Here is a 7500-nt window from a genome sequence, read left to right as displayed (position 1 = left end):
TCCCTCCCGGCCGGGTAGACCTGGTGTCCCTGCCGGCCGGGTAGACCTGGTGTCCCTCCCGCGGGCGGCCTCCAGCCCAAGTCCGGCCGGCCGGGTAGACCTGGTGTCCCTCCCGGCCGGGTAGACCTGGTGTCCCTCCCGGCCGGGTAGACCTGGTGTCCCTCCCGCGGGCGGCCTCCAGCCCAAGTCCGGCCGGCCGGGTAGACCTGGTGTCCCTCCCTGCCGGCCGGCCGGGTAGACCTGGTGTCCCTCCCGGCCGGGTAGACCTGGTGTCCCTCCCGGCCGGGTAGACCTGGTGTCCCTCCCGCGGGCGGCCTCCAGCCCAAGTCCGGCCGGCCGGGTAGACCTGGTGTCCCTCCCTGCCGGCCGGCCGGGTAGACCTGGTGTCCCTCCCGGCCGGGTAGACCTGGTGTCCCTCCCGGCCGGGTAGACCTGGTGTCCCTCCCGCGGGCGGCCTCCAGCCCAAGTCCGGCCGGCCGGGTAGACCTGGTGTCCCTCCCGGCCGGGTAGACCTGGTGTCCTTCCCGGCCGGCCGGCCGGGTAGACCTGGTGTCCCTCCCGGCCGGGTAGACCTGGTGTCCCTCCCGGCCGGCCGGCCGGGTAGACCTGGTGTCCCTCCCGGCCGGCCGGCCGGGTAGACCTGCCGGCCCGCAACCGGCCTGGTACCCACGTCGTACTGGCGGGGTGGATGCGGGCTCCCCAGATTTAAGCGTACGTGCTTCTCTCGGCGAGGTGCAGGGCTGCCGGTTGGCGGCGGTGGGGGTGAGAGGAGCGTGTCATTTCGGTTTTTTACCCTCCGCTCGTCCGAGATTGCAGCGCCTGTAATACAAGGCATGAAGCTGCAACCTCCCGCCCCGTGCCGTCGTCGTCTTTTCTGGGTTGCGATCGCAGCCACCACAGAAACGGGAAAAGAGAGATGAAAAGGAAAAATTAGTTGTTTTTTTTTTTTCTACAGCCGCCTCCCCCTGCGGTGCTCACGCCGCTGCCCTGCCCGGACCCGCTGGCCGCCGTGCGACCGCTGGCATCGACCGGTGTCTGCGTCCGCGTGGGGTCCCAGCACGGCCGGGTCTCTGGCCGGCATTCCCGCCACCCCCTCCCGGCAGCCCCCGCGCTCCCCGCCGCCTGCCCCTTGTGACGTCACAAGTAGCCGAGGAGGGGTAACAGGGCGCTTCCGGGCCCGGGCTCCCGAGCTGCCTGTGACGTCACGCCGTGCCCGAGCGGGCCCTGGCTTGAAGCAGGCGGCGGCTCGGGATGACACGGGCACCCGCGTAGCTCCAAGGCAGGGAGCAGGCCGTGGCCTGAGCCTCTCGCGGCGAAGTCACGCCTGGACTAGGACGTGATGGGCCTGGGCCGGGCCGTGGCTGGTGGGCTCTCACGCGAGGGGGTCTCCTGCAGCTTTCGAGCCGGTAGGCAGGCCAGCGGCGAGGCGAGGCCTGGCTTATGCAGCGCCCCTCGTGATCTCACCTTCAACTGGGGAGGCGACGGGGCCAGCGCAGCTGCCGGCTAGCGTACGGACGCGAGGGTCGGAACCGGCAGGGAAGAGTTCGGCTGAGACGGGATCGAACGCGGACCTGAAAACACGCGACGAGAATCACGAACGGAGAGGTCAAGCGGAAGCCTGACCAGCGCTAGGGCATCGATTCAGAAACGGTTCAGGAGCTCACGCTCTGCCCACGCACGTGCGCCCGCCTGCCCCGCACCCCCACAAGCTGCCCGGCCCGAAGCCGTCTGCCTGGGGCTGCCCGCGCGCGCACGCGTATACGGCCGCCCCCCCATCCCGCCAAAGCCGCCCCACCCGCCACGTGCTTCTCCGTGAGACCGGCGGCGCCCCCCCAACACCGCCGCTTGGCCCGCGACGAGCCCGCCCCCCCCCCCCCCCCCCCCCAACCCTCCCGCCACCAGGTTCACCGTGACACCGGCCGCCCCCCCCACCCCCCAGCCCACCCACCCCCCCCCCGCCACCCCCCGCCCCATCCCACCCCCCCACCCCCCGCCCCCGCCACCCCCGGGGTTCGCGAGGAGACCGGCCGCCCCCTACCTCCGGCCCGCTTTCCACCAGCAGCAGCACATTGGCCGCTCCAGGGAAGGAAGGCGGGAGACCTTAGGACCCAGCGGCGTCGCCGCCGCCGCCTCCGTGCCGGGGGGCCCGGAGGGGCCTCCCGCCGGCGGCGGCGATGATGGGTGGCGCGTGTTTTGGACGCTGAGCCCCCGCAGCTGCCGAGTCCCTGCCGCGCCGTGCCCGCGGCCCGGCTCCCCGCCTTCCTCAGTCGGTCGCTCGGCCGCCCGCCCTCCTGCCCGCCTGCTCCGTTCCCGCCCCGGGTTGAAAGCCAAACGAACGCCGAAGGGGTGGGAGGGAGAGCAGCGACGGGGCGGGGGTGTGTGTGTAACAACAGAAACCGCTCCCCACCAACACCACCCCCCCACCACCCCCCCCCCCCCCCGCCCCCCCACCGCCGCAACGAGCTCTGTCGACCCCCCTGCCGACCCCCCCCCAACCCCCACCCCTCCCGCCACCAGGTCCACCGTGACACCGGCCGCCCCCTGCCACCCCCGGGGTTCGCGAGGAGACCGGCCGCCCCCTACCTCCGGCCCGCTTTCCACCAGCAGCAGCACATTGGCCGCTCCAGGGAAGGAAGGCGGGAGACCTTAGGACCCAGCGGCGTCGCCGCCGCCGCCTCCGTGCCGGGGGGCCCGGAGGGGCCTCCCGCCGGCGGCGGCGATGATGGGTGGCGCGTGTTTTGGACGCTGAGCCCCCGCAGCTGCCGAGTCCCTGCCGCGCCGTGCCCGCGGCCCGGCTCCCCGCCTTCCTCAGTCGGTCGCTCGGCCGCCCGCCCTCCTGCCCGCCTGCTCCGTTCCCGCCGCGGGTTGAAAGCCAAACGAACGCCGAAGGGGTGGGAGGGAGAGCAGCGAGGGCGGGTGGTGGTGGTGGTGGTGGTGTAACAGAAACCGCCCCCGATCCCCCACCCCCCAGCCGTAGTGCTCCGCGGCGCCGAGGAGGCTGCGGTCGGTTGGCGGCCGCACCCACCGCCCTGCAGCTCCGGAGTTGCAGCGGTGGGGCGGGGACCAACGGCTCTTCGGGCGCGCGGGCGACGGTGGGGGTCGGGGGGCTGGGGGGGGTGGGGGGCTGGGGGTGTCTGTGTGTGTGCGCGTGCGTGCGTGCGTGTGTGTGTGTGTGTGTGTGTCTGTGTCTGTGTGTGCGTGTGTGTGTGTGCGCGCCTGTGTCTCTCTCTCGCGCGCGCGCGCTCTCTCTCTCTCTCTCTCTCTCTCTCTCTCTGTGTCTCTGCGTGTGTGTCCGAGCTCGTGTGTGTCGCGGCGGGGGGGGGGGGGGGGGGGGGAACAAACAACAAAACAACAATCCGAACAACACACACACACACACACACACGCGCGCACACACCCCCACACCCCCTATTCCCACACATAAAGCCCGGGAGCCCCCTTCCCACCCCCCCACCCCAACCCCGTCGAAAAAAACCTAAACGCGAATGCCAGCGAGCGCCTGGCAACGCCGGGACCCGGACCCGGACCCGGACCCGGACCCGGACCCGGTGAAGGGCGCCCGGTGCCCACGCCTCTGCGGCACAGCGAAAGGCGGGGGGAAAGAAACAAAATAAAAACACACACACGCACCCCCACCCCCCCCCCCACCCCCCCTCCCCCGAGACTAAAGCTAAACCCACGCTGCGAAACCAAAAGCTGAAGCCGAGGACCGCCCGGCAGCGCCGGGACCCCGACCCGGCGAAAAGCGCCCGGTTCCCGATGCGAACTCGCTCCAGCGAGACGGGCGTCTCCGTTGGGGGTGAGGTGCGGGGAACGTCGCCGCTTCTGCCGGGTCCCCTGGCAGCCGCGGGAAGCGGGGGGGGGGAGTGGCGGGCGGCGCCGTGCGGCGCGGAGTGGCGCGGCGCAGAGGGGCTGACTGGCGGCCGAGGGGGCGGGCAGCGAATGATGCCAGCGACTGCATGGCAGCCAACGGGTCGGGGCGGGGGGGTGGGGGGGCTGGTGCTGCGTGCACATGAGAGCGCGGCGGGGCGCGGGGGTGCGGGGGTGCGTTAAGAAAAAAAATTTCCCTTTTCATTTATTTTTTTTCGGATTTCATTGGCATCTATCGAAACAAAAATGTCTCGCACGACGCGGCCGCCAGGTCTACCCGCCTCCGGGGCGTGAAGCGGCCGACAGGTCTGCCCGCCTCCGGGGCGTGAGGCGGCCGTCAGGTCTACCCGCCTCCGCGGCGTGAGGCGGCCGTCAGGTCTACCCGCCTCCGCGGCGTGTGGCGGCCGTCAGGTCTACCCGCCTCCGGGGCGTGTGGCGGCCGTCAGGTCTACCCGCCTCCGGGGCGTGAGGCGGCCGTCAGGTCTACCCGCCTCCGCGGCGTGTGGCGGCCGTCAGGTCTACCCGCCTCCGGGGCGTGTGGCGGCCGTCAGGTCTACCCGCCTCCGGGGCGTGAGGCGGCCGTCAGGTCTACCCGCCTCCGGGGCGTGAGGCGGCCGTCAGGTCTACCCGCTTCCGCGGCGTGAGGCGGCCGTCAGGTCTACCCGCCTCCGGGGCGTGTGGCGGCCGTCAGGTCTACCCGCCTCCGGGGCGTGAGGCGGCCGTCAGGTCTACCCGCCTCCGGGGCGTGAGGCGGCCGTCAGGTCTACCCGCCTCCGGGGCGTGAGGCGGCCGTCAGGTCTACCCGCTTCCGCGGCGTGAGGCGGCCGTCAGGTCTACCCGCCTCCGGGGCGTGAGGCGGCCGTCAGGTCTACCCGCCTCCGGGGCGTGAGGCGGCCGTCAGGTCTACCCGCCTCCGGGGCGTGAGGCGGCCGTCAGGTCTACCCACCTCCGAGGCGACCGGCGGTGGCCGCTAGGTGTACCCGGCTCCACGTTGCCGGCGGCCGGCTCAGCGTCCGTCGAAAGGGCTGCCAGGTCTACCCGGCTCCGTCGGGACTTAGAGCGCGGGCAGACCTGTTGGCTCCGGCAGTTCCTCCAAGGGGTCGCTGTTTCGCGCTGCCTCCAGTTAGGTCATCGTAAGAGTCGGCGTCTCTGCAGCGCCTCCCCCGCTGGCAGGCAGACACTGCCTTTAAGCGCCCCTTTCCGGCGCGGACCCATATTCTCCTTATATAGGGGCACGAGGCGTCTCTGCTCCAGACAAGCGCCACCGAGCGAGGGCACGCGGCTTAGCCGGCCAAGTGGAATGCTGGGCGGCCGCAGACGGTGGTTTCCCCCGGGGAATTGGGCACGGTTCTCAAGCCGGTGCTCTGTCAGGCGAGCGTGCACGGAACCGAGAGCACCCAGAGAGATGCCGAACGGCACGAAGCCGGGCGGCGTTGGGGCGGTCGCTGCCGAGTGGTGAGAAAAGGACGGGCAGAGGTGCACGGGAGAGGCCGAAGACCGGTGGCCGGAGGCGGCTGGCGGCACTTGAACGCTGGATACTGGGGGGGGGAGCCGAGCTGTGAGACTACCGTGGGTGGTTACCCCCGTCCCCCCCCCGGTCCCCCGAGAGCCCGATGATGGCGGAGGGGGGGAGCGCCGGTATGTGTGTTGACACAGCGGTGCTCCGTACGGTTCCAGCCCGTCGGGGGCTGTTGCCCAGCTCCTTGAGGGGGCCTTGGGGATGGGACGAGAGGTGGCGGCGGCGGCACCTGCTCCCTTTGTTTGCCGGCCTTAAGCCGGAGCCCGTGGCATGGGCACGCCACGGTTTTGGCTGGTCGCGGTGGCCGGCAGCTTGGATGCAGACGGCCCGGGGGGGGTGTGTCTCGAGCCACCGGTGGGTGGCCCCCCCCCCCCCGGCCCCCCGAGAGCCCGACGATGGTAAGGCGAGAGGCGGCGGCGCCTCCCTGGTTCTTGGTTTACTCCTTTCGTTGCCGGTATCGTATGCCATACGTGCGGGGCGGCCTGTGGTGTCCGGCCGGCTCTCGGCGTCCCTGGTTTCTACCGGCCGGGCTCGGTGAAGGGAGGTCTGCACGGTGCTGTGAGCGAAGGCTAGTCGACTCCTCGGGTCCTTTGCTCTCTCGGCCCTAAGCCGGAGCCCGTGACATGGGCACAGCACGGTACGTTTTTGGCCGCCGGTGTTGGCTGGCAGCCGGGTGCAGATGGCCGTGGTGGGGTGTCTCGAGCCTTCAGCGGCTACCCCCCCCCACCACTCTGGTCCCCTGAGAAGCCGGATGATGGTAAGGCGAGGCGGCGGCGCCTCGGTCCTCTTTTCCGCTTTCTTTTTTTCCTGGTGCAGATGCCATACGTGGGGCGGCCTGCGGTGTCCGGTCTGCTCCTGGCGTCCCTGGTTTGTACCAGCCGGGCTCAGTGAAGGGGAGGTCTGCACGGTGCTGTGAGCGAGGTTGGTCGGCGCCTCGGTTCCTTTGCTCTCTGGCCCTAAGCCGGAGCCCGCGATGCGGGTACAGCACGTTTTTTTGTTTTTGGCCGGTGGTGGTGTCCGGCAGCCGGATGCAGATGGCCGGCGGGGTGTCCTGAGCCTTCAGCGGCTTTCCCCCGGCCCCCCGCCTGAGCTGTTCCACACCTGGCTTTTTCCCTCCGGGGTAACCTGTTCCCTGCGTTTGTTGGGCAAAGGCCGGTGGCCGGCGGCGGCCGCCGGCACTTGAACGCTGGAAGACCGGCGGAGTCGAGCCTGTCGCGGCTTTACCCCGGTCCAGCCGAGTCGGCTGAAGGGAATCCTTGTGCGTGGCGGGTGGGTGGCGGCGGTGGCGGGGCACATCCCGCGCACCCGGTCCCCCACCCCCTCGACTGGTACCGGTACGGAGGCGTAGCCTACTGAGGCTGGCCTCGGGCACGTCGGACAGGCTTCGCGGCGAGCCGGCTCTGCCGGTGTTGAAGCCGCCGGAGCACCTGTCACGGATGTCGCCCCTGCTCGCTCGCACGCAGAGCCCCGCGTCGTCCGCCCGCCCGCTTGCGGGTGGCCGAGGGCAGGCGCGCGGTGGCTGTCGCTGTCCCAGGACCCGTGGCCGTTGTGGCCTTCGCTGATCGATGAGGCACTTGGGGTCGCGTCGGAAAGGGCCCCCGGCGGGCCGGCTCTGCTGTACTCCCCGTAATAGGGAGCCGCGGTGGCGTCCGGTGTTCAGGCAGGGCGGTCTCCTTTCCAATTCGCTTCCCCGCTGTGAGCGAGGTATCGTCCTAGTCTCTTCCCCCCCCCGAGCGAGAAGGGGGCCGTGGCGACGGCGGCGAGGCGCGTGCCTCCCCCGTGTCACCTCACCCTGTCCTGCTGCCGCTCGGCGCGGGGGGGGGTTTCCTGGGCCTTCCTTACCGAACCAGGCTGTGTGACAGCCGCGTGGCCCCGCGAGCCACCAGGTGTCCTAAACCACGCCGAGGCGCCGGTGCCGACCTCGGTCCGGGTGCCCGTGGGTGCCGGCCGCAAGCAGCGCTGGGCGGCGAGGGCGGTCGAGCCGCGAAAGAAACCGGGCCAAAGCGAGGGAAGAAAAGCGTGTCCGGGCCGCGTCTGCCCGGGCGGGCCTGGAGGCGTGCCGCGGGCGGCAGGGGGGCGTCCCCCTCCGGCGCTGGCGCCGCCGCCGTGTA

Source organism: Athene noctua, unplaced genomic scaffold (assembly GCF_965140245.1).
Source record: "Athene noctua unplaced genomic scaffold, bAthNoc1.hap1.1 HAP1_HAP1_scaffold_125, whole genome shotgun sequence".
Lineage (NCBI taxonomy): Eukaryota > Metazoa > Chordata > Aves > Strigiformes > Strigidae > Athene > Athene noctua.
Note: the sequence above shows the minus strand (reverse complement) of the source record.